Below are 24,201 nucleotides of genomic sequence, written 5' to 3'. Positions count from 1 at the left end.
GATTTTATGGGCTTCAAATGCTCAAGAGTCTTTACACATCATCAGAATGGAAAGCAGAATGGGATACAAAATACAAACAAGAGCTTCAGTCTAACCAAAAACATTAAATAAAGGGAGTCACACCTGAGCAAGGGAGACAATCTGCTAAAATAACTTGTATGATCTCAGAATGCCAAGGTAAGGTTAAGTCCCAGAAAACAAAGACCTGAAGACAGCAAAACAGGTCCTATAAAAAGTATAGCTTAATTGCATCAGATATAAGGTTATTTAGCATAACTTAAAAGAAACAATATTGAGGGGCAAGAAATACAGGTCAGAGGTTAAGAGCCTCTATTGCTCTTGCAGAGGGGCCACCTTTGGTTCCCAGTACCCACATGGCCACTCACAACCACATGCCACTCCAGTTCCATTGAATCTGGTTTCCAAGGGTTCCTGCAAGCAACACGGTGCGCATAAACTCATGCAAGTAAACACATATAACGTAAGTAATAGAAGAGAAATAAACAATGTTAAAAGTGCCTTGTGAAGGCAGCTTGTTAGGTCTCAAATCTTAAGACTTCATTCTACCCAAAATTATTTTCCTAAAGCTTGCATAAATGTAGAATAATTATTTCCTTAATGTATTTAGTATTATTTAGTATCTTTCAAAGAGATTAAAAGATACCCCATACATGCAGGTATTTTTAAATCTAAGTTTAAAGTAAGAAGGGAAAATTACAGTTTGGTTGGTTTTGTTTTTCTACTTCTGAATTGAGGTCAAGTGTATTTTGTGTCAATGTCTTTCAAAAAAGTTATTTCCTTAAATAATCCAGAAAATTATGTCCACTATAAATTTGATAGGAAGGATATGGAGGGGTTCTTTTGGGATGGGGTAGCTTGTTTTATAAAAAATAATCTCACTAAGCTGTTCAGACTCAGTTTGGCATTGAACTTCTAGCTTAAGCGATCCTCCCGCCTCAGTCTCCCAAGAAGTTCTGACGATGGGCTAGGGAAATGGATTTTTAAGTTTTCAGTTATTTTAACAGTAGGCTTTTTCTTTCTTTTCTTTCTTTCTTTTCTTTCTTTCCTTTCTTTTTCTTTCTTTCTTTCTTTTTTTTCAAGACAGGGTCTCACTAACAGCTCTGTCTGTTCTAGAACTCAGGCTGGACTCAAACTCACAGAAATCTTCCTGACTCTACCCCCCAAGTGCTAGAATTAAAGGTGTGCACCACTACACCTGGCTAGAGACTTTAACAAAAAGCTGTAATGATCAGGTGTGCTGTAGGAGCCATGAAGTGGTACACAGAGGATCACTCCTGACACACACAAAGAAAAAAACAAGAGCAAAAATAGTTATCTGTAAGGAATTTGTGAAATGGCCATTTTCTTTAGGCTTACAGCCACAGCACGTACACATGCCAAATATAAACTCCTTCAGATTCATTCAGCACACAAATGCTGAATAGCTCCTTACTTAGAAATGGGAGCCACTCACATGTTTCCACAGGAAAGAAGCTGTCACTACTGATTGTTTGGGTGATAAAGCTAAACAATTCACTTCAAACAATTCTGTCCTTAAAGAAAAGAGGCATATGTGTTCCACTTCCCAAAGACCACTGGTTCAAGATAAGTATCCAGAGCTATAGCTTTTGCCCAGGATACCAGAGGCTACCAACAGCACAAGCACAGTCCATGGACATCACAATCAGACAGACCCGGGTTTAAGTCCCCACTCTGCTATACTCGTTGGCATGCACTCTAATGACTGACCATGGATACACTTTACAAAAGGGAAGACAGGAACAATTCTCACCTGACAGTAACTCCAAAGAGCCAGATTCTTTCTAGGATGTGGCCCAAGCCTATGACTACTTAAAAACACTCTAGGTGATTCTGACGGCACCAAGTCTGGAAATCAGTATTAGTGCCTACTGCAGAACATGGCATCTACTGAATGAATTATGGGACAAACTGAAATAGTAAATGGTGATTCTTGTGAGGACAAATACGCCAATATGCCTTTCCAGTATAATAAATGGATTATTTCTGAATGTTTGGAGATGACAGTCAAGATAGCCACTAGAAAAACATCATATTTACAAAATTAGAGGTGGGGGGAGGGCGCCAATCTTCACCAATCTGCATATGTGAAAATTTCATAATGCAACACTTTAGTGAAAAAAAAAAAATAGTTCCATATTGCATCAGATTTACTCTGTGAAGCACTGTAGCCTGCCTATGGGTACTATTATCCAGAGTTGAAGACTAGAGATTATGTAAAGGCAATACACTTTTAATGCTTATACACATCATCTCACCATTAGCTCACAAAGCCAATTTTAAGACCAAACATTTAAGTATATACAACTATTATATCTGTGACTGGGGCAAGCCTCAAGTGAGTCAAAGAGAACTCTTATCACTGATTATTAGTGATTAGTAGATTTTTCTCACTGCGTCAATGGCAACAATTTAAACCATCACTCTTATGTACCATTTTGCTGCAAGATGATAACTATAGACAATACAGCATTTGCAAATGCATATCTCTTCAGTGAGACATTTTTATTAATTCGTACATTTAAAGTTTTCAAAATTCCTATGAAAAAAAGAAAAAAAACCCACCAAACTTAGTAGAACTTAGTAAATTTCATGTAAAATCAGTGAGGGTCTGATACCCAGTCTCACTATCAGTAAAAACACAAGCCTCTACCCTCAAAGGCAGCTCACTATACAGGTTTTGGCCATCTGGTCTAACCTTCTCTGAAAAATAGCCCAGGAATCAGTGATTCATCTCTTCAAATATTTGAATGCATTTAGTTATTAAGCATATCACTGATGGAAAGAACTTCCTTTTTTCTGAAAAGGCTTCAGGATTATGCTGTCAAGAATGGAGAAGCTGGTTAAATAGATGATCATAAGGAGAGAAAACAAGTCATCAGGTAAAAAATGCCAACTAATGTGATCCTTACCCTCATCGTTCCAAAACAGCGTGACATGTTACAAGATGTTCTCTAGCCCTTCACCTCTCAAGGCTAAACCAAAAAGCATGAAAGGCCATATTATATACTGTTTCAATGATTTTTTCTCTCATTAGAAAATGTTTTCTCTTAATACTGTGTCTCAAGCAATAGCCTCAGTATCATCTTTTAATTGTCCTTAATCAACATTTCATGATGAAAACTTTCAAGCATACAGCGAAGGTGAACTAATTCACTATAAGCAGTGAGTATATACTTACTACTTAGCCTGCAATTAACATTTTATATTTGCTTTATCACAAATTTGTCCATTATTATATCCATCATCAAGCCATCTACGTTTTTAAAAAACCTGTCTTGAAATAAACTGTACACCTAACCCCACCCCAAGTCAGCATACCTATCACTAGTTAGGCCTCATGTTTTTAGAAGCTAAATTTATATATATATCATGCAGCCTTAAGTATCTAAATGCTGAGTTTTGTCTAATACATATATATGTCTTCAAACCTTATCAAGATAGGGTACATCAGTAACCACAGAGGAAAGAAAATTATAGGAAACAAAACCCAGAAATAAATCTTCCTTGAAAATATTCTGCAGGATATTCAAAGAGCATAAGTTCTTTATTAATTATTATGGATAGATAGAGAAAAATACAGTAACAAGACTGATTATTTAGTACTGTAATAAGAAATGCAGACATATTTTGAGAGCATACATGCCAGTTGAAGCAGAAGGTACCTAAAGTTTTTGTTTTTTATTGTTTTATTTTATGTGTACAGGTGTTTTGCCTGCACCTGTCTGTGACAGAAGCCAGAAGGAATCAGATCCCTTAGAAATGGAGTTCCAGATGGCTGTGAGCTACTATGTGGATGCTGGGAATTGAGCGCTGGTCTTTTGAAAGAGTAGCCAATGTTCTTAACCACTGAGCCATCTCTCCAAACTTCCTAAATATGTTAAAAATTACACTCACTATATTGGTGGAGGAGAAAAGGGAAGCCTGAAATAGTCCTCCATCTCCATGGGTCCTGCATCCATAGGTTCCACTAACATAAATGAAAGATATTTTAAAAAAAAAGATTAAATTTGTTGCTGTGATAAAACATCAGCAAAAGGAAACTTGGGGAGAAAAGATTTATTTCAGCTCACAGATCAGGCTAGAGTCCATCATAGCAAGAAAGTCATAGAGACAGGCTCTTGAGGGAATCACACCTACAATCGGGAACACACAACAATGGATGCAAAAATGCATTATCAGCCCACTTCCTCCCAAGCCCTAGGAATGGTGACACCCACTTTTAGGCTAGATCTTCTCACATAAATTATTGTAATAAAGTTCCAACCCTACAGCCATGTCCACTGGCCCACTTGACACAGACAATCCTTCATTGCCAGTAGAGTGGTTCTAGATTGTGTCAAACTGACAATTAAAATTAATGGTCAAATGTGCAAAATATGTACAGGTTACTCTGGGTCATTATTCCCTAAACAATACTGTACTGACAACTATTTATGTAGCATATATGTTTCACCAGTTACTGCAAGTAATATAGAGATGGCTTAAAGTACAGAGGAGGTTGCGTGTAGACTATATGCAAGTTTTATGCATCTTATATAAGGGAGTTGAGTATCTGTAAATTTTGGTATCTGTAGGAGACCTGGAGAGCCAATCTTCCTCACTGACTATCAAGAGCTGGTTCTATTTGGTTGGAATTTCACTTTATACCCAAAAGGAAAGGCAGCTTTGATAAGAAGGTACTTTTACATGTCACTCAAGTGTCTAAAACTGTGTCAGCAGTAGTGCTGAGCATTTGAGGCTTAGGTTACACTGGGGACTCTTATCCCCTAGACTGTAACCTCCAAGTGCCTGGGACAAGCACAGGATGATTCTCCTCTTATCTGCTGAGGCTGGTTTAAGAAAGGACATCTTTGGAGAAAACTAGGTCGTCTCTCTGGCTGAAGTGAAAGAGCACCTGGAAAATTTTTCGCCTAAAATGTTGAAAGTTTCTAACCCAATAGCAGTAACGTTCAGTGTCAAAAACTTACACCAAGAAGTAGGCAAGACTATGGCAGAAAGAATAGAACACATCCTAACCTGACCCATTACAAAGGAAAAAAAAAAAACAAAACCTTTTACCATTTGAAATATGAGTTAAAAACAAAACTGGCTGGGAGTAGTGGTGCACACCTTTAATCCTTGCACCCAGGAGGCAGAGGATGGCAGATAGATCTCTGTGAGTTCGAGGTCCAGCTGGTCTACAGAGGAGTTCTAGGACAGCCAGGGCTACACAGAGAAACTCTGTCTTCAAAAAAAAAAACAAACCAACCAAACAAAAAACCCCAACAACAACAACCAAACTGTGGTTGGGAATGTGGCTCAATGGTTAAGTGCTTGCACAAGTATGAAAACTGGAGTTTGGATCCTTAACACATAAATGCTGGGCACTCATGGCAGACAGTCAATCCCAGGACTTTGGAGGCTGATAGGATCCCCACAGAAAGCTGGCTAGCTAGACTAGCTGAATAGATGCTTCCTTAAGAAGAAAATGACAACTTCTGGTTTCCACATGCATGTACAAACACACAAGATCAGCTACATGGGAACACATAATACTCACATGTATGCTTACTACACACATATACACATGTAATACATATACATATATATATATATATATATATATATATATATATATATATATATATATAATAAAAGTAAAATTTAGGCCTTGATTATAGTAAGAAATTTTCAGAAGTAAATAATACAAAGGAAAAACAAACAGTAAATATCCTTTGATTAAGTCTTAAAGATGAAAAAAAAAATCTGCCTTACACCAGAAAGGAAAATTCCAAGTAAGAAATGAGATAAGTGCTAATGATGGCTGCAGAAGAGGAGAGAAAAATTCTTGATTATTTGAAGGTTTAACTCCCAGAAGGCCCAATAACAGGAAGCATGTTGCTATATTATCCAAATTCACATAAGTTTTAAGGAAAATAATTTTTTCTATAGAAAAAACTCCATGCTATTAAGAAAAGGAAACAAATATGTAAGTGGCAAAAATAGTAAATATTTCCTTAATAATATTTGTTTAAAATGGTGCCTAGAGGGAAGGAGAGATGGCTGAGAGGTTAAGAGCACTGGCTGTTCTTCCAAAGGTCCTGAGTTCAATTCCCAATGACCACATGAGGACTCACAACCATCTATAATGAGATCTGGTGCCCTCTTCTGACATGCAGGCAGAACACTGTATACATAATATATAAATCTTTAAGAAAAAAATAGTGTCTAAAACACCTGATTATACATACAGTTATATACCCATCAGATCTACTAGGGAAGGTCACAAATACCTGGGTGAATTTATTCTACAATCTATAAAATCTAGAAAGTTAAAAAGCAGAAAATATAAAAATTGTGATATCACTATTTAATAAATATATACCAGCTTCTGAACAAAGATTTTAAAAAGTCCCTATGCTCTTCCAGAGGGAGCTGGGGTTAGGGATGAAGGATGAAGGATAGCAACAGACAACAAACTCTCTAAGGAAGCCTATGGACAAAATATGAGGACTGGAAGGAGGCTGTTGCCCCACCAGTTTCTAGTAGAAAAGGGCCTTGATCACACTGAAGTATCTCTGTATGGACAAGTTCTCAGAAGACTATAAATTAGCACTAGCAACAGCATTTCAATACCTTCTCAAATTATGGTAGTGTAGGGCCAGTGGTTAAAGGTGCTCTTCCACACAAGCCTGGCAACCTGAGTTCAATCCCTGGGATCCAGGTAAGGGGAGGAGAAAACAAGGTTGTTCTCTGACCTCCACACATACACACAACATCACGCACACACAAGAGAACAAAAATAAAATTTTAAAAATTCAGAAATTAAAACTCATGCCAGGAGGTGGTAGCACACATCTTTAGTCCCAGCAGAAGCAGGTGAATCTTTGGGAGTTCCAGGACAGCTAAGGCTGCACATAGAAACCTGTCTCAATAAAACACACACACACACACACACACACACACACACACACACACACACAATTACAGTGAGTTTAATGAAAACAACCACAGGACCAGAAATCACAATGGAAAAACATTATTTTGAGACAATATGGATACTGTACCCTAAGTTAAACCCTTCTGAATACTGCAGGGATCTACATTCTGTACCTGAGAGGTGAGAAGTTCTGCACTGGTGCCAAGTCTGTCCCAGGAAGAAAAAAGGTACTAGACACTATAGTAAATTCTTTCATAAAATAAAATAAATCTGTGTGTGTCTGTGCTCACGTGTGATTACAGGCACATGTGCCACAGGATATATGTGGAGGTCAGGACAGCTTCAGGCATGGGTCCTTGCCTCCTATCTTGTTTGAGGCATTTTCTTCATTCTGCCATGTACTTCATTAGTCAACTCCTGGAGATCCTACTGATTCTGCCGCCCATCTCCCTGTAAGAGCCCTGGGTTACAAGATTCACCTGCATGTGGCTTTACATGAGTTATGGGGATTTGAACTCGGATCCACAAGTTTCTATGGACAAATGCTTTTGCTCATGGAATCATCTCCCCAGTCTAACTGTAGTAAATACTAATTGTTTTCTCTAGTCTAGGGTAACAAATACAGTATTTTAGTAAGTCTTAAAAACTGACTTGGTAAGTTATTAATATGTAGTTCAAAGGCATCTGTAACTATGAACACTGATGAAGCAAGAAGAACTGAATAAAGGAGCTGTATTTCCCATGAGGAAGGGTGGAGTAGTAGAATACTGCATTCAGTGAACAAAGAAGAGGAAACTTAATTCTTTAGGAGGTAGAAGTAAGAAAAAACCAACTCTGAAACAGAAACTATGGACTAATAATAATATACTGCCTGAGTAAGAACTTTCAAGCCTTCTAATTGAAGTGTACAGGAACCATGAAATCCTGCCTGGATACTATAATTTCAAGCAGTACGACGGCTACATGCAGGGGTTATTCCTTACTAAATTCTAGGGGTGTATCAATTTCTGGCTATTTCTCAAAAGTTCTGTCCAACAAACAAACAAACAAACAAACAAACAAAGAAAAACAAGTAAAGCAGAGTCTGGCGAGGTGGCTCAGAGGAAGCACACACAACTGCTCTTGCAGAAGACCCAGCAGCCATGTTGGGCGGCTCACCAGTGCTTGTAACTCCAGCTCCAGGAGGAAAATATTCACTCTTTTGCCCCACTGACAGTTGTAAAAGTTTCCTAAGGGCTGTGGCCCAGGTTTTGGCATTCACTACTTCCTGACTATTCTGTTTTTCAAATTTTCAATTTAATGCCAGAAAAAAAAATATCCAACTCAATGGCAAATGCCTTGAAAATGCCAAAAGCTTGAAGAAAAAAAAAGTTGAAATTGATTACTGGTTCAATTGGTCATTTGCGGTGCCTGCTGACATCCCCCTTTACCCTTATAATGAGTGATGAATATTACATTTTACTTTATAAGAATCTGACCCAAAAATACAGAAATACTCCTATTTAATGTTTTGTAATTGAGATCACCATCTTCAAGAATTCCTAATAGGGCTGGAGAGATGGCTCAGTAGATAAGAGTACCCAAGTTCTGTTCTGACCACCAACAGGCTCACAACCGCCTAAAACTCCAGCTCCAGAGGATCCCTACTTCTGGCTTCAGAAGGCACCTGCACACATGTGCCACCTTCCCCTTCCCACATACATATAATTAAAAAAAAATTTAAAAATCCCTTCAAAATTTGTTTAGCAAAAATTTTTAAAGGATTCCTAAATTTTTCTTTAAGCTACCCAGCTTTTAGAGTATCAAAGAAAGTTGTATTCTAAAACCTTCAAAATGATTCTCCATCATAGAAACTGCTTCACTGAATATGGTGGTGCACACCTGTAATCCCGCACTCGGGAGAGAGAGGCAGGTGATCGATGTGAGTGCCAGGCCAGGCTGGGTTACATAAGGAGCACACACCTGCAGTCCCTAGCACTCAGGAGGCTGAGGCGAGAGGACCACAAGTTCCAGCGGAGTTTAAGAGAACATAGTAAGACCCTGTCTCAAAGGACACAGAGAGTGATTGATTACTTCATTATTAGGAAAATATTATATAATCCTTGAGGACTAACTGAATCTCCTGAGTTTAAACAGATTGTTCCAAATACACTTCAGAAACAGTTTCTGTTACTAAACTTGCTTAACCATACTTCAGAGAGGAGAGCTGTTTCTCCCCCTAGTACAGAAAAAGAACACACTATTATATACAATACTAAGCTTTTCTAAGTATCACCTTCCCCTTGATACTTACTAAAAGAAGTTATTTATCTGCAAAGCATTAAAAAAAAAAAAAAGCTCTACATAGACGATGCTAGGATACTTCCTATAACAAGTAGTTTAAAAATACTGAAGCTAGAAAAAAAATAATGAAGGGGCTTGTAAAAAGAGCAAAAAGCAGAACTTAACAAAGATACTAAGCACAAGCCCTGGGCACTATGTATTCTGGGAAAACAGAAGCTCACAAAACCTCCACAGCAAATAAAACAAAAGACCAACAATCATGAAATGTAAGATTACAAGACAGAAAATTCAGGTCAACTTAAAAAAAAAAAAGCCTACTTTAAAACAACAACAACAAAAACCCTACCTCAAAAACCACAAGTAAATCCCTAAAATTTTGGGACACCAGCTCTAACAAGTGACACTGTCGCTCTCTGACAGAGATTATTATTATTGTAGCTTATAATAACGTGGATCTACACAGCAAGTTATCATTTCAAGAAATGCAAACTCTACATAAGATGAAAATGAAAAGTGCCTTAAAATCTATACTCTCGAGATATCACAAGGCAGAATTCATGGGAGGAAAAATGCAGGCTCATTTACAAATTACAATCGAGGGAGGTTGCCTAGCATTCACTACCTGTAGCCATCCAAAAGGCCAGGAATACATTAAAAAAAAAAAAAAAAAAAAAAAAAAAAAAAGTGGGCCTACAATATTGAGAACAAATTACTTGGAGAAAAACTTCCTGAAGGAAGTGCTAACTCCTACCAGCACAATTAGAAGCTGAAAGTAAATTAAAACTCTGCAAACAGAAACTGGAAACCTCTTCATGTCAAGAAGTAAGGTTTGAAATCAGGATTTAGACTGCAACATTGCTTAGGGAGCTGTGACTCTTGAAGCGCTCAGTAATACATGGCTCCCAGAGCACTGTACGTATTCAACACCTGTGTTTACGTTAACCTCCCACATCAACAATTTTACAGGTTAGAAAATACTTTCTTTTCTTCTCAACTGCAATCCATTACACTATCTTACTTTCCCACACAGCGTTGATTATTTTACAGAAGAAACTTTAGGATGTTAAGTCACTTCAACTAAAGGACGAACAGAGGCCTGGGAGACTGCACGACTTACTCAGGCAATTCACAGACACTGCCAACTTTAAAAAGTTCAAAGTACAACACTCCAGGGAACGGAACCGCACTCTACGCGACATCTACGCGAGGCAGAATCTCGAGAGTTTCAGCCCAGCAGCTCTAACTAGGTCTCCTTCCGTAAGAAGAGGGAAAGTGAGGCAGACAGCAGGCAGGAAGTAATGCTAAATGTGAAGGCTCGCAGGGGGTGCAGCTGGAGGGAGGACTCCCGCGTCCCACTCTGGCGCTAAGCCCGGAGGCGGCAGAAGCCTCCGTCTGGGACACCTGGTCAGTCTCCAGAGAGGGAAGAACCCTGACTATCCCCGTTTCCGCTTACTATCCCAAACTCGGGCTTCCCGACGGAAAGGGCTGCCCAGAAATCTTCCCTCCCCGAGGGTTTTACCTAGTAGTTAGCTCGGGCCCTGAAGAGGAGGAAAATCCGCTAGGTCTGGCTCCCGTCTCCAGTCTCTCTACCGCACAAACTCTCCACAGCCCCTCTCCACCGCGTAGAACTCTCCACCCCAGGGCTCCACCAGACGTCCCCGGGGGAAGTCGGCTTCCCACTGAAACGCCAACCCCCCCAAGGGAAGCCCTGCCCGCGGCGTGCGCCCCTCGACCCGCTCCTGCCCCGAGCTGCCGGGACGAGCGTCCCTCCGCCAACGACAGCCTTCCCGGGGGTTCCCTGCCTCTCACCTGGGCCCGGTCAGCCGCAGTCTCCTCGGGAGGGTGACCCCAGGACCTCCTCCAGGCAAGATCCCCCAGACGGGGATCACCCTCTTCCAGGAACCGCTTCAGGCGCCTCCAGCGCGGGCCTCGGAGGAGAACGTTCCGGCTGCTTCCCAGACTCGCCCCAACGCCACCCTCTCCCAGACCCCTGCCCGGAGACGGCCGCGGCCCCAGTCCGGCGCCTCCGGTCCAGGCTCCGGCGGCTGCTCTCTTCCCTCACAGGCGTCCCTAGCCCTCAGGTTCCCTCCCCGGCCACGTCCCCAAGGGGCTTCCCAGAGCAGCGCGGTCGGGCTGTGGCACTGACTTTCACTAGCTCCTGGGCCCACCGGAGGGAGGGGACAGCGACAGCGGCGCGACTCCTTTGTGACAGGTCCGAGAGAGCGGTAAAGATGGACGCGGGGACACGGCACTGCCATTACGCGCAGGGCCCACCCCCGCTTCTTACCGCCCGGGCCCTCCTTCAGTCCCCTAGGAAACGCCCCTTCCTCGGTGGCAAGCCCTCTCTCGCAGGCAGCCAATCAGCTCGCAAGCGCGGCGTCACGTGGTCCCGCGGTTGGGCCCGCCACCCTGGAATGAACCGGCTAATCCCCTTGCCGAAGGGTGAATGGCCCAATCAAAGCCCTCCATCCGGGTGCTGGAACACCGGATCTCCACGAGGCGCTCGCGGAGGGAGGCAGCTGTTGATTGGCCTGTGCCGCCGGAAGCGGGGTGGGGATTTGTTGTGGCGGCGAGGAACAGGAAGCCCCGAAGGGTCAAAAGGAATACAAAAGCGAAGTCTGCTTGCTCCCCTTAAGCTGTAGTTCTTCCTTTCTTCCCTGTTTTTCTTTTTTTTCTTCCAAGAGCGAGTGGCCTCGGCGGCGGCGGTTCGCCTTAGCAGCCGCGGAGGGGAGGGAGGCCCGCCTCCCGCGCTCGGGTAGGTGAGTGCGGCCTGGGTCCGCGCCGGGAGGCGAGGCCAGGCTTCTCGGCCGAGGAGAAGGGTGAACTACCGTCGGAGTTAGGGTCGGGGCCCGGGCTCGTCTTCGGTCGGCGGCGTCGCCCGGGCCGGGAGTTCGCGGTGCCCACCCTGAACGGAGCCGCGGGAGCCTGCGGGAGCCTGCGGGATGGCGTGTGGGTCGCGGTGGGAGGCTCCGACCCTTTCTGGCGCCCCAGAACCGTCGGGCCTCCTGTCTGCGCTCTGCACTTTGCTAGCCGGTAGCGGTCCAGGCCTAAAGTGAGCTGCCGCCTCGGTTCCACTCGGAACCTCCCCACGCTCCTGAGAAAACGTGGGATGCCTGATTGAGAATCCTTGGATCCCAGAGTGTAGTTGCAGAATGGGAAACACGTTTGTTAGGTAGCGTGTCCCGGTTGCAGTGTCTCGCTCATTCTCTTCTAGTAGGAAACAAGGCGGTGTACCTATTTATTATATTAGAACCAAGACCGATGGTTGAGGTATCTTGAGAGTTGGGGCCACGCCAGAGGAATTGTTCGTAGAAGTGCTTCTTGGAGGAAAACAATTTCTGTGAGCCTTGGTTTTAAAATGCAGATCTTGTACCTCACTTCTCAGATAGTCTGATTTAAGGCTAGAGTGGGACTCAGAAAGTCTAATATGAATCTCTTTAGGGTTTACGGCGGGTTCTTGCTTGTCAACCTGTGAGACAAGTTTCGTTGGTTAAGTTAATTGTCCCCAGAGACCATAAAAATGGTTTGGAGGAGGAGCTCACCACAGAGGTGGTGGTGTGTGTGTGTATGTGTATGTGTATGTATGTAGGTATAGTGGGGTCTCAGTTGGAGACCAGCCTGGCCCACATAGCAAGACTACTAGAAAACAAAGCAGAAGAGAGGAATAAACGAAATGGTTCAGTGGTACTGCTTCTGAACTGTTTGAAAGGAACCTGACAGCGGAATTGAATTGAAGTAAAGGCAGCTCGTGTGTTTCAGTTACAGCCCAAGATGAACTATGACTAATGTGTAAGGGTCTGAAAGTAGGGTGGCCCAATTATCTTTTGAAGTTGAAGTATTAATGCCTCTAAGAGAAAATTCTTTCTGGTTTTTTTAAAAAAAGAAGATTTATATGAGGACATTTACATGGTTGTCATTCTTCATTGTCACCATCCAAGGATCTGAACGTTTGCTTCAAGGCAAGTCTTCTGCTTCGGAAATTGAAAGCTACCTGTATTTTGGCAGTGAAGTATTTTAACAGCGTGGTTCAGCTGTAAGCTTGGTTATAGTGTAATATGCCTTTAGATTAGGGAATTTTAGTATGTTCTTCTTTTTGACATACTTGTCACTCTAGGAATACTTTTAAGTATTTCGTTTTGCATTTTCAGTTATGATGCCTCAGACCATGAGTTGTTTTCGTTCAACTGTCTTGCTATTTGATTTTTTTTTTTTTTGATTGTTTTTGTTTTCAAACAGTCTCCCATAGCCAGGCCAGCCTTAAATTTGATGTATACAGAAAAATGTCCATGAGCTTTTTTTTTTTCCTTACAAGTTTTGAAATTACAAGTGTGTGCTACTACATTTGTTAATATTAATTAGCCTTTTGACTTTAAAATAGTGACTTATTCTGTAAAGTTCTAGTCACTTAATATATTGCTATGTTGATTCTTCCTCACCGTTTGGTTGTGCTCTCTTCCACAGAAAGCCGCCTGTATTTTCACTCTGCCTCCCATGTTTTCACTCTCTCTCCAGTCTCCCATTAGCTATTTTTATTTGCTTGCTTGCTTTTTTTTTTTTTTTTTTTTTTTTCTGAGTTAGGGTCTTGCTGTGTGGCCCAAGCTGGCCTAGAACTCAAATTTATCTGCTTCAGCCCCCTTCCACACTGTGCAATTTCCTCATTAATTTTCTTCTATTCCTACTCTGTTATTAAACACTGTCATCTTTTAGGGTTTGTTTTTGTTTGTTTGATTTTTTGAGATGGGGTCTCCCTGGCCCTTCTAGAATTGGCTATATAAATCAGACTGTCCTGGAACTCAGAGAAATCTGCTTTCCTCTGCCTCCCCTATTGCCCTCCAAAAACACTGACATCTTAAATTTAGTATTTCAGGTTTTAGTTATGGAAAATTGTTTTCTTTTGTCGTTTTCGTATTTTTTGTTACTAATTTCAAGGCTTAATTTTTCTTTTTCTTTCCTTTTCTTTCTTTCTTTCTTTTTTTTTTTTTTTTTTTTCAAGACAGAGTTTCTTTTGTGTACCCTTGGCTGTCCAGGAACTAACTCTGTAAACGGACTGTCCTTGAACTCACAGAATTCACCTGCTTCTGCCTTCCAAGTGCTGGGATCGAAGGCATGTGCCACCACTGCCCTGCTCAAGGCTTGATTTTTATTTGAAACATAAGTATATTTGTTGTGTGATCCATGTATTTAATTCCCATAGATCTGTTTTTCTTGTCTATTATTCCTGCTGTCTTCTTTCCAATTTCCCTTCCCTTTCAAGTTGTAGTTCTTGGGTACCAGTTTAAGATGGGGAGGGAAATGGTTAATCAACACAGCCTGTGGTGGCTTTGGCTTTTCTGTTGCCTCATCATAGTACTATTATAGTAAATTGTTTAGGTCAGAGAAATCCTCAAGATGAAAAATAACTACTTGAACTGTAGGCTTAATTTCTAGTTTTCACCGTCTAGATTTTGCCCAAAGTCTTTACCATCTTTTTGGCTTTTGGCTTTAAAAAATATTATTTAATTACTTTTGTATATGATGTGTTTGATATGTATGTGTGTGCATACAGATTTACACACATGTATCAGAGGAAAACTTTGTTATTGGTCTGCCTACCCTTTTTTTATTCTTTTAAGATTTATTTTAGAATTTTATGTATGTTTGAGTTTGTGTGTGTGCCATGTGTGTACAGGTGCATGAGGAAGTCATAAGAGGGTACCAGATACCCTAGTGTTATATTTACAGACAGTTGTGAGCCTGTGTTGTGCCTGGAACTGAACTCATCTTCTAGAAAAACAGCAAGCTCTTAACTGCTGAGCCGTCTCTCCAGATCTTGACTTCTACCTTGTTTGAGACAGGGTCTCTAGTTGTTTACTGCTGCTTGTATCTGGCTAGCTAGCCCACAAGTTTCTGGGGCTTTTCCTGTCTCTGCCTGCCATCTCTGGGAAGGAATACTGGGATTGCAGGTGTGGCCTATGGTATCCTGCATTTATGTCTGTTTTGGAGCTTCACACAGAGATTTTCGTGCTTACTTGCTAGACATTTTATCCTTTGAGCCATCTTTCAGCCGTTGTTGTTGTTGTTATTACATTTCCAGCATTTTAAGCCTGGAAGTAGAGGACGGGTTTCAGTATTTAGTCCATTTTCTCCAGAAGCGAAAGCCTCTTGCACCTTGATTCTGATATTGGAATGTGAAGTTTGTGATTTCTTTTACACTTAAGTGAAAGATGATACTTCTGCATAAAATTTCTAATATTTTCATTATTCAGTGTCACAGCAGCTTTAGGAATTAGACTTCCCTGATGGCTTAGTGCTTAAGCCAGACTTGGTGGCACACACCTTTAATTCCAGCACTCTGGAGGCAGAGGCAGGTGGGTCTCTGAGTTCAAGGCCAACCTGGTTACAGATCAAGGACAGCCAGGGCTACACAGAGAACCCCTGTCTCAAAAAGCCAAGAAAAGCTAAAAAAAGAAAAGGGAAGGGGGTCCTTGCCTTAGAGCTCAGCTTTGACTTCTCCTGTAGTATTAACTGTGTCCTATTTTTCCTTAAACTGCTGGTGTGCCACACCATTTTATTATTGCATTTTATTATTGCTCCTCTTTAGTACCAGCACTGTGCCTTGAGGAGATTTACCTTTTTAAAAAAACTGGCTTAGGCAGAGAGTGGTGGGCCTCTATTCAGAAGTAGGGGGATCTCTGAGTTTGAAGCTAGCCTGGTCCATATATCAAGTTTCAGTCCTGCCAAGGTTACATAGTAAGACTCTCTCTCTCAAAAAAACAAACAAACAAAAACCAAAACAACAACAACAACAAAAAACATTTAAAAACTTCAAAAAGCTGGTAGTCTTTTGCCACCAACGTCAATCACACAGGCAATTTTTTTTTTTTTTTTTCAGTTTGGTTGTACTGTTGAGTTTTATAAGGATGGGTATGTAGAAGAAATGCTAGGATTTGGTGTGCGGGTTGGGTCTAAAGGCAACCCAGATGGCAAAACAGTTGAAAATCAAAGCTCCCCTTGAATATTTCTCCTAGAGGCACAATGTTGAATACTAGTGCTGAAAAGTTAATGTGGTTGTGTCTTCTTTCCAGTTTTGGGGAGCAAAGGGAGTTTGGGGGGGTGACAGGACCAAAAGATCTGGGCTGTTTTATTTCCCTGAGTTCCAGACATGTAATTGCTTCACACTCACTTGTCACAATATGTAGCAAAATACAAGTAAAATTAGAATCACACATAGTGAGGGGATTGTTTATGTTCTGAGTTAAAGTGTGAAGTAGAGAGCTGAGTACAAGCTAAAGGAGCGAATGTTTAGTTTTCTATTTTCTTTTAGTGTAAGAAGATGAATTAGATGCATATAAGAGATTGTGTGTATACATTAAATACTTAACATATAATTACTGCATGCTTCTTTGATGCCTCAAAATTTATTTCAAACTGCTCTGTATAATATACATCTTAAATATAGATTAAAGTGCTTATGTTGTAATCTCATTTTTGATTAATCAGATCCCTTTTGCTACTGTAGTATATTAATAAACTTCAGTGTTAGATGGATTACTTTTACCAGTAATTTCTTTATCCAGTAATAAGTATTAACAGTTCTTTGTTAATTAGTGGTCATTCTCTAGAGAAGTTTATAATGTAGGAAAAGTTGGCTTGATCTAAATTACCGTTGCTTGGTAGCAGTGTCTTCTGGTCAGAAAGTAGTCTTTGGAAATTTAGTTGGGCTGTCTAGCAAATCAAGGTGCGTGCATGCATATATTTGTGCCTTCCCCCTCACACTTGTCTGTCCATGAACATGAAGGGTACAAGAGGGTGCTGGTATCATCTGTTAATCTCATCTGTTCCTTTGAGGCAGTCTGTCTTTGAACCGGGAAGTTAGGTTTTTGCAGATTGGTTGCAAGCCAGCAAGTCACAGCTAGTCTCCTGTTTCCACCCTGTCAGAGCTTGGGTTACAGAAGTGTGCCTGATTTGTGGCATGTTACTTGAAGGCTGGGATCCAAACTGTGGCCCTCAAAACTGCACAGCAAATGCTCTCAACCACTGAGTCATCTCTCTATCTTCCTTACATTTGAAGTATAGGATGACTTACATGTTAGGGTAAAAACATTGTAAAACAGTTACTGGCAAAAGAAAATGGGTTAGCTTATTTTTGCTGCCCTACCTACAGACTTATAACACAGAAATTTGATTCCTGAGTGGATTTCTACATGTAGGATCTAATTTTAGAAGGATATTGTAGACAGCCTGAAGTAAACTTAGTCTGCCACCACAAAATCCAGTTCCTTGGGAAAACAGATCTCATGAATTTGCGTCACGGCACTGGTTAAGTGGAGTAGGATAGTCCACTTTGGCTCTAGGATAGAGATTACTTTGTAAGTTGTGCACTTTAGAACTTGCAGAATATGCTATAAAACACCACCTGTTTTGTCTTCCCAGCCTGGAAATGAAATACCAGCTGCAGCAGAAACACAGTACTTCAGTGTGTAACAGTTACCCAGCCTTGAAGCACAAGATCTTTGTTTTTTGGCTGTTAAACAAATTTGTAAACCGTGGCTCTTTTTGGAGACAGAAGTCTCACTATATAACAAACCAGGTTGACCTCAAACTTGTCCATCCTCTAAACTTTTTAAAGTTTAAACAAAGTTTTTTTGCTCTCTGCGAAATCCGTATTAAAAATAATACTGGGCTGGGTATGTAGTGCAGTGGTAGTGCACTTGCCCGGCTTGTGAGCACTCTCAGTTTGATCATCAGCACTGGAGAAAGAGTATTTGGTTGCATAGTTGACTTCAGTTACCTTGAACAACAAGAGCTGGCCGACAGAAAGAAAGTTGACCTTATTTACTCAGTCAGTCTGTCTGTCTCTTTCTTTTCTTTTCTTTTTTGAGACAGGGTCTCAGTGTGTGGCCTTGACTGGCCTAGAATTCATCATACAGACAAGTCACAGGAATCCCCTGCCTCCCGAGTGCAGGGTGGTACTGAAGGTGTGAGCCACCATATCTGGTTTTCTGAGTCTTCCTAGATTTGAACACAGGAAGGACACACTAAGCCTTCCACTGTAAATGCTCTCCAGTCTTACGTTGATCTTGATAGTTAGACCCCCATAACCCTTGGTTCTTTTTCTGCTTATCTTCATTTATTTTAAAAAAAGTATTTATTTTAGAAAAGTACATGAAAAATTGGCTAAGCAATAGGAATTAGAAGTCAGTGCAATCTAAATCCCAAAATTCTTTAGCTCAGAAGAGGGTCAGTACATTGTGGGTATGGGTCACTTCTCTATTGCAGACTAAATGGCTAATGTGGACTCTGAAGAAAAAGGTTCATTTTTCAATGCAATTTAAAAATAAACTTTAAATATTTTCAGTTAATTGTGTGTGTGTGAGCGAGACGGACAGGAGGAGAGGGGTGTGAGTGCAAGGGTGTAGGTGCCACTGCACACACCTGGCAGTCAGAGGACGACTCCAGGAGTTGGCTTTCTTTCCACCAGAATTCCAGGAGTCAAACTCGGGTCATCAGGTTGCCTCAGCAAACTCTTTTACCCACTGAGCCATCTCACTGAGGGCCCAATGCAAGTTGTAGGGGTTCTCGACCTTCCTAATGCTGCAGCCCTGTGATAGAGCTCCTCATGTGGTGACTCCCAACCAGAAAATCATTTTTGTTGCTACTCCATAACTGTAATTTTGATACTGTTATAAATTGTAATGTAAATATTTTTGGAGATAGAAGGTCAAAGGGGTCATGACCCACAGGTTGAGAATTACTGAGTTAAAGGTCACAAGAATTATTTTTTGAAAGATGGTTTCAGTTATATAACAAAGAAAGTTGTTCCAGTTTTGGTTCTGTGTTTCCTGTTGCCCGACGTTGGCTGATATTTGAACAAGAATTCCTTGAGACACTGAAAATGTAATAAGTCCTTGTAATGGCTTCTGTTGCCAAACTTAACATTGGACAGTGTTTGGGAATATTCATCAAATGCATTTTTCCCTGCTCAGACTCTTTAGCTCCTCCTAGTGGTTGGTTTATTCAGTAAATATTTATTGCACACCTGACATGCTCCACACTGGTGGTTAAAGAGCTGTTGGAACATTCCACAGTGGTAAAACATAGTTAATGGATGCTCTCTAGAGTTTTAAATGTCTGTGACAGAAGCACAAGAAAGAAATAGGCTTCTACTACTCTAGCGGGACATGGGAAGCTTAGAGGTAGGGATCTTCATTCTGAGTCTGAGCAGAGACATTCACGTGAGGTTTGAAGATGAAGCAAGGTAGAGGCAATAGCCTGGACAAAGCCTGCAGAGAGATGAGACAGGTTTTGAGATGTGCAGTGTGGCTTTCCAGTGCCTTATGTGAAGGATTGTTATAAGTTAGGAAGGTAGGGAGGTGAAACAGTTGAGGGGATCACATAAATGAAAATGGACTTTACTCTGATGTGAGTGACTTTCAACCACAGGTAACTTCACCCGTGAGAGGTGTTTGTGGCGATGTCATTTGTTTTGATTTTTGTACTTGTGTGTATGGGGGTAGTGGTGATAATATGACCATTTTAAGTAGGACAGTAGCAGGTAGGTTTACCTTTTAGAAAGACCATTGGATTAATAATGGGAAGAATGAATTGAAAAGCTAGAATAGAAACTACCTGTGGAATACTTTTTAACTAGTCACCTGAAAAAGAGTTATAAAGGAAGAGGCCCACTTCCCACAAAAAGGGTAGATTAATGAGAGGTCATTATGAGATAGAAACAACAGAACTAGGCAATAGGTGGGATATAAAGGTGTAAAGAAAGAAAATGAATCTAGGTGCATGTCCAAAGCCTGGGAAACCTGTCCTGCAGTACATGGTTCTGCCTGTACTGTTCATTTTGGTGGTTTATTATGTACCATATTATCCGGGTTAAGTCCAAGAGTATTGGTCTTATTACTTCCTTCGTGTACTTCATAAAGTCTAACCCAGTGTTGGGCAAATAGTAGAGTTACCAACTTACTTGAAAAGGATTATATATGTGTACATTAAAGTTATTTGTGTTTTCTAACTTCTCAGTTTGATGTGGTCCCTTTCCCACTTAGAAGATTGTTTTTGTTTATGACTGATTTCTTTCCATTCCTTGAGTACACACAGTTTCTTTCACCATTGTACCCAGTCCAGAGTTCCTTATGGTAATATTAGGGAAGCCTTTCAAAGCATTCTGAAATGTGCCAAATACTGTGCCAAGTGCTTTGCACACAAAGACTTTATGTTGTACAGTGCTGTCTTGGTCACCTTTGGTGGCTGTGATCTGGGGATTAGGACATCGAGGCTCAGAAGAATTAAGTGACTGGCCCAGTGTCGTACCACGCTCTTACCCTGGCAGAACCAAATTTTGAACTTAAGTGTCTTCCTGTCAGAGCCCATGGTCTTTTTTCCTTGCCTGTGCCCACCTTAATATGAACAGCACAACTGAAGGCACTGGTATAGATTGGTTTAAATTGAGCAGGTTATATTGAAAGGTGTCTAGAGTTAAGCTAGCTTGCCTTGCAATATTTTGTTTATTTTGAAACAAAGTCATATAGCACAAGCTGTCCTGGAACTTAGACTATTCCTGCGTCAGCCTCCTTAGTGCTGGGATTACAGGTGTGAGCTGCCATACCCAACTTAAATGGCTATGAAAGACGATTATATTCTTGAAAGGCCTGACTTTTTTTGGAGAAGGAGTACTCTGAATTTTATACAGTATACTCAGAAGTTGGCTACTCACTCATCACCACACTTTTTAAATGTGTGTCTTTGTACATGCACTCATATGTGGAAGTCAGAGAACAGCTTGCTGGAGTCCATTTTTCTTTTCACTGTGTGGATTCCGGGAATTAAACTAAGGTCATCAGGCTTGGCATCACACATGTTTACTCTGTGAGTCTTTTTGCTGGTTTTGAGGTATGTCTCAGGTATTCAAGGCTGGCCTTAAACTCTTGGTCCTTTTGTAATATGGCTCTCGGGTGCTGGGATTACAGGCATACATGTGCCACCAGGCTAGGCAAGTTCCACTGCTGTGAAACACATCTCTCTCAAATCTTGTAGGATTAAAATACTGGCTGTTTCCTTTGGAAAAGCAGCAAGTTAGGAGTAGGAGTTAGCTTCCTATAATTGAAGCATTATCATGTTGGAAAAGACTCAGCTTTTGTCATCTTGAAGATTAAATTTATGTGTGGAATTCATAGGAACAGAGATTTCAGAGCAAGAACTGTAAGGTTGAGAGGGAGTTGGCTGCCTAGAAAGGGAGTACAGTGGCCCATCTTGAAGGTCTAAAAGAGGAATTGGCTGATTCTTTCCTTGATGTGTGTGATGGATTGTGATGTCAGGTGGAGTCTGTAAGGACCTGTCCTGTTGCAAGTTATTTACTAGGAAATTAGAAGTATCAGAAGGCAAGGAGACAGCCAATACAGGGTGAGAAGGGAGAGTTACAGCGAACAGTAGAAAGGGGAAGCAAGGGTTCGGCTTATTTCACCTACATAGTTTACATTCTCTGCTGGGTTCATTTCATAAGTCATTGGCTTTTGTTTCCTAAGATATTGCTCCAAAAAGCTTGAGGAATTTTGCAAAGTCACAGAGACAGGGTAATCTGCTTTTGGCCCAAGCATCCAGCTGGAGGCCTTGGGTGGAGCTACATCTGGAGAAGCCCAGGTGAGGGTAAAGGCTTCTCTCAGTTTACTTAAGTTTTCTTTCTAGTAATTTTCACAATTCTCAAGTTTCTCAACTAAACCTCAGCAGGAGGATGGATTCAGGCTAAGATGATTTCTTCTGTTTTGAATGTTTGGGTTTAATGCCCTGATTCCATTTTTTTTTTTAAATCTTTAATAACAAAAACATTATACTCTCAGCACTGGAATTTGATAGAGAAAAAAAAAATAGCTGAAATTGACATGCCCTTGTTTTCTCATTCTTCTTCCCATGCCAAGGAATGAACTCGGAGCCTAGTACTCTGAGCTCCCTACCCAACTGTGGTGGTTTGAATGAGAATGGCCTCCATAGGCTCATATATTTGAAATCTTGGTCCCCAGTTGGTAGAACTGTTTGGGAAGGATTAGGAGTGTGGCCTTGTTGGAGGTGTGTCACTGGAGATGAGCTCTGAGGTTTAAAAGCCCCTCTACATTCCCAGTTAGCTCTCTCCCTTGTGTTTACAGATCAAGATGTCAGTTCCCTCAGCTGCTGCCTCAGTACCACGCCTGCCTGCCTGTTGCCACGCTGCTCCCTGCCTTGATGGTCAATGGGCTCTAACCCTCTGAAATCCTGAGGCCCAAATTAAATTTTTTTTCTTCTATCAGTTGCCTTGATCATTGTTTTTTTTTGTTGTTGATGATGATGTTCTTTTAATAGCAATAGAATAGTAAGACACCAGCCCTTAGTTTTTTGAAATAAGATCTCATTGTGTAGCATAAATTGACCTCTAGCCCATTTTTCTGCCCTAACTTTCTGAGTGCTAAGATTACAAGTATTAGTTACCATATCTAGCCATGTTTTTGTTTTAACTAAGAATATGTGGTTTCTGAGGAAGAGTATGATGAAGTGGATAAAAATGTGAATTTTTTTTTATATGTGTGTATGTGACAAGGTGTCATTATATAGTACATGCTGGACCGGCCTCAAACTTGCTGTGCATTCTAGGCTCATCTTGAACTCATGACCCTCCTGCCTCAGTCCTCTTGAGTGTTGGGATTACAGTCATGTGCCACCATGCCTAGCCAAGAATATGAAAATGAGATGTCAGGCTTGGATTTGATTCTCAACTCCACCACTTGCTGCCTGTACACTTTGAACAGATGACTGAACCTGGGGTTCAGCTTCAAGTGTGACAAGACTCTTTCTCATAGGCTCTTTATGCATGGAAATCTGATAACACACAAAAAGTCTGTACCACATGGGAAGAGCTTCAAATTGTTGGTTGCTTTTTGAGGCTTTTTATTATTATTTATTTTATGTGTTGGTGTATTTTACCTACATGTATGTCTGCTAGAAAAGGATAGTGGATCCCCTGCGAATAGAATTGCAGACAATTGTAAACCAAAATGTAGGGACTAGGAATTGAGCTCTGATCCTCTGGAAGAGCAGTCAGAGGTCTGAGCCATTTTTTAGCTCCAGATTTAGTTTCTAACAAACTGTTATTTGGGTAGTCAAAGGTCATTTTGGAATAGACATTGGGTTGTATTTGTGCCTCCTTGGTGGGTAGTGATGTTGTAGAGAACACAAAACATGCCTGAGTAGATGATTAACCATAATTCTTCAGAAAAAAAAATTAAAAAACAGCAACACAAGGCTTGCACATGCTAGGAAAGTGCTGTAGCGCTGTGCTACATACATCCCCAGCTCCTAAATGTTGACTTTTAAGAGGAATAAAACTTTCCTGTCTTTTATTTCCTTCTCCCTGTTTCTCTGAAGAGTTGAGGAAAGAGTAGAAAGGAAGTTTGGTGTCTTTGTATATCAGGATATACATAAGGGATTGGAGGTGTAGGAGTAAGAAAGCCTGAAGTCAGAGTCCTCAATAGCGTGGATGTGGCCACTGAATCACAGGGAGAATGGTCAGGGCCGGCAGCAGCACCCACTTAATGCCGTAGAGCGTGGCGCTGAAGGTTAGGAGAGCCTGGCTCTTTTGCTCTCATTCTTTAAATTCATGTTTTGTGTGCCTAGACTTGTCACCTCCCTGCTGCGCAGACCTGACTTTACTTCTAAGGCTTCCTGAGTACCCGAGAGTCTCCATTAGAATCTGCCGTGGAAGCAAGAACAGGTAAATCAAGGTAGTGTCATGCTCTTGAGACAGCAACTGAATGAAGATGCAGTGACAAGTTTTACAGCTATAACGCTGGATACGGGCTTAGAACAAGTGTGGTGCCCAGAAGGCCCGTTTGTCTAGAGTGGTGCTACAGAAATACCTCCAGTGTGACATACTGTAGAACACTGTGTTCTAAGAATGATCCCAGAACCTCTTGCTGGCTGTGGATAGCATGGATGTTTACTGC

General features: G+C 41.2%; 2 protein-coding genes across 5 annotated transcripts in view; one reads left to right on the top strand and one right to left on the bottom strand.

Annotated features, from left to right (window-relative positions):
- Rspry1 (ring finger and SPRY domain containing 1) overlaps window positions 1–11,531 on the bottom strand; it is a 56,408-nt gene extending 44,877 nt beyond the window's left edge. Inside the window, exon 1 of one of the 2 annotated variants that reach the window (XM_055621227.1) lies at window positions 11,054–11,531. The gene's annotated coding sequence lies outside the window, so the exon portion shown is untranslated. The remainder of the gene's footprint in view (window positions 1–11,053) is intronic. The other variant, XM_055621228.1, reaches the window with a different exon arrangement.
- A 274-nt stretch (window positions 11,532–11,805) lies between these two features.
- Psme3ip1 (proteasome activator subunit 3 interacting protein 1) overlaps window positions 11,806–24,201 on the top strand; it is a 29,209-nt gene continuing 16,813 nt past the window's right edge. The window contains exons 1-2 of one of the 3 annotated variants that reach the window (XM_055621494.1): window positions 11,806–11,999; window positions 23,873–23,969. The gene's annotated coding sequence lies outside the window, so the exon portion shown is untranslated. Of the gene's footprint in view, window positions 12,004–12,114; window positions 12,297–23,872; window positions 23,970–24,201 lie in introns of those variants that run through there. The other 2 variants (XM_055621493.1, XM_055621495.1) reach the window with 2 other exon arrangements.

Source organism: Psammomys obesus, unplaced genomic scaffold (assembly GCF_907164565.1).
Source record: "Psammomys obesus unplaced genomic scaffold, mPsaObe1.curated_primary_1811, whole genome shotgun sequence".
NCBI classification, from domain to species: domain Eukaryota; kingdom Metazoa; phylum Chordata; class Mammalia; order Rodentia; family Muridae; genus Psammomys; species Psammomys obesus.
This window is presented reverse-complemented; position numbering and strand designations above follow the sequence as displayed.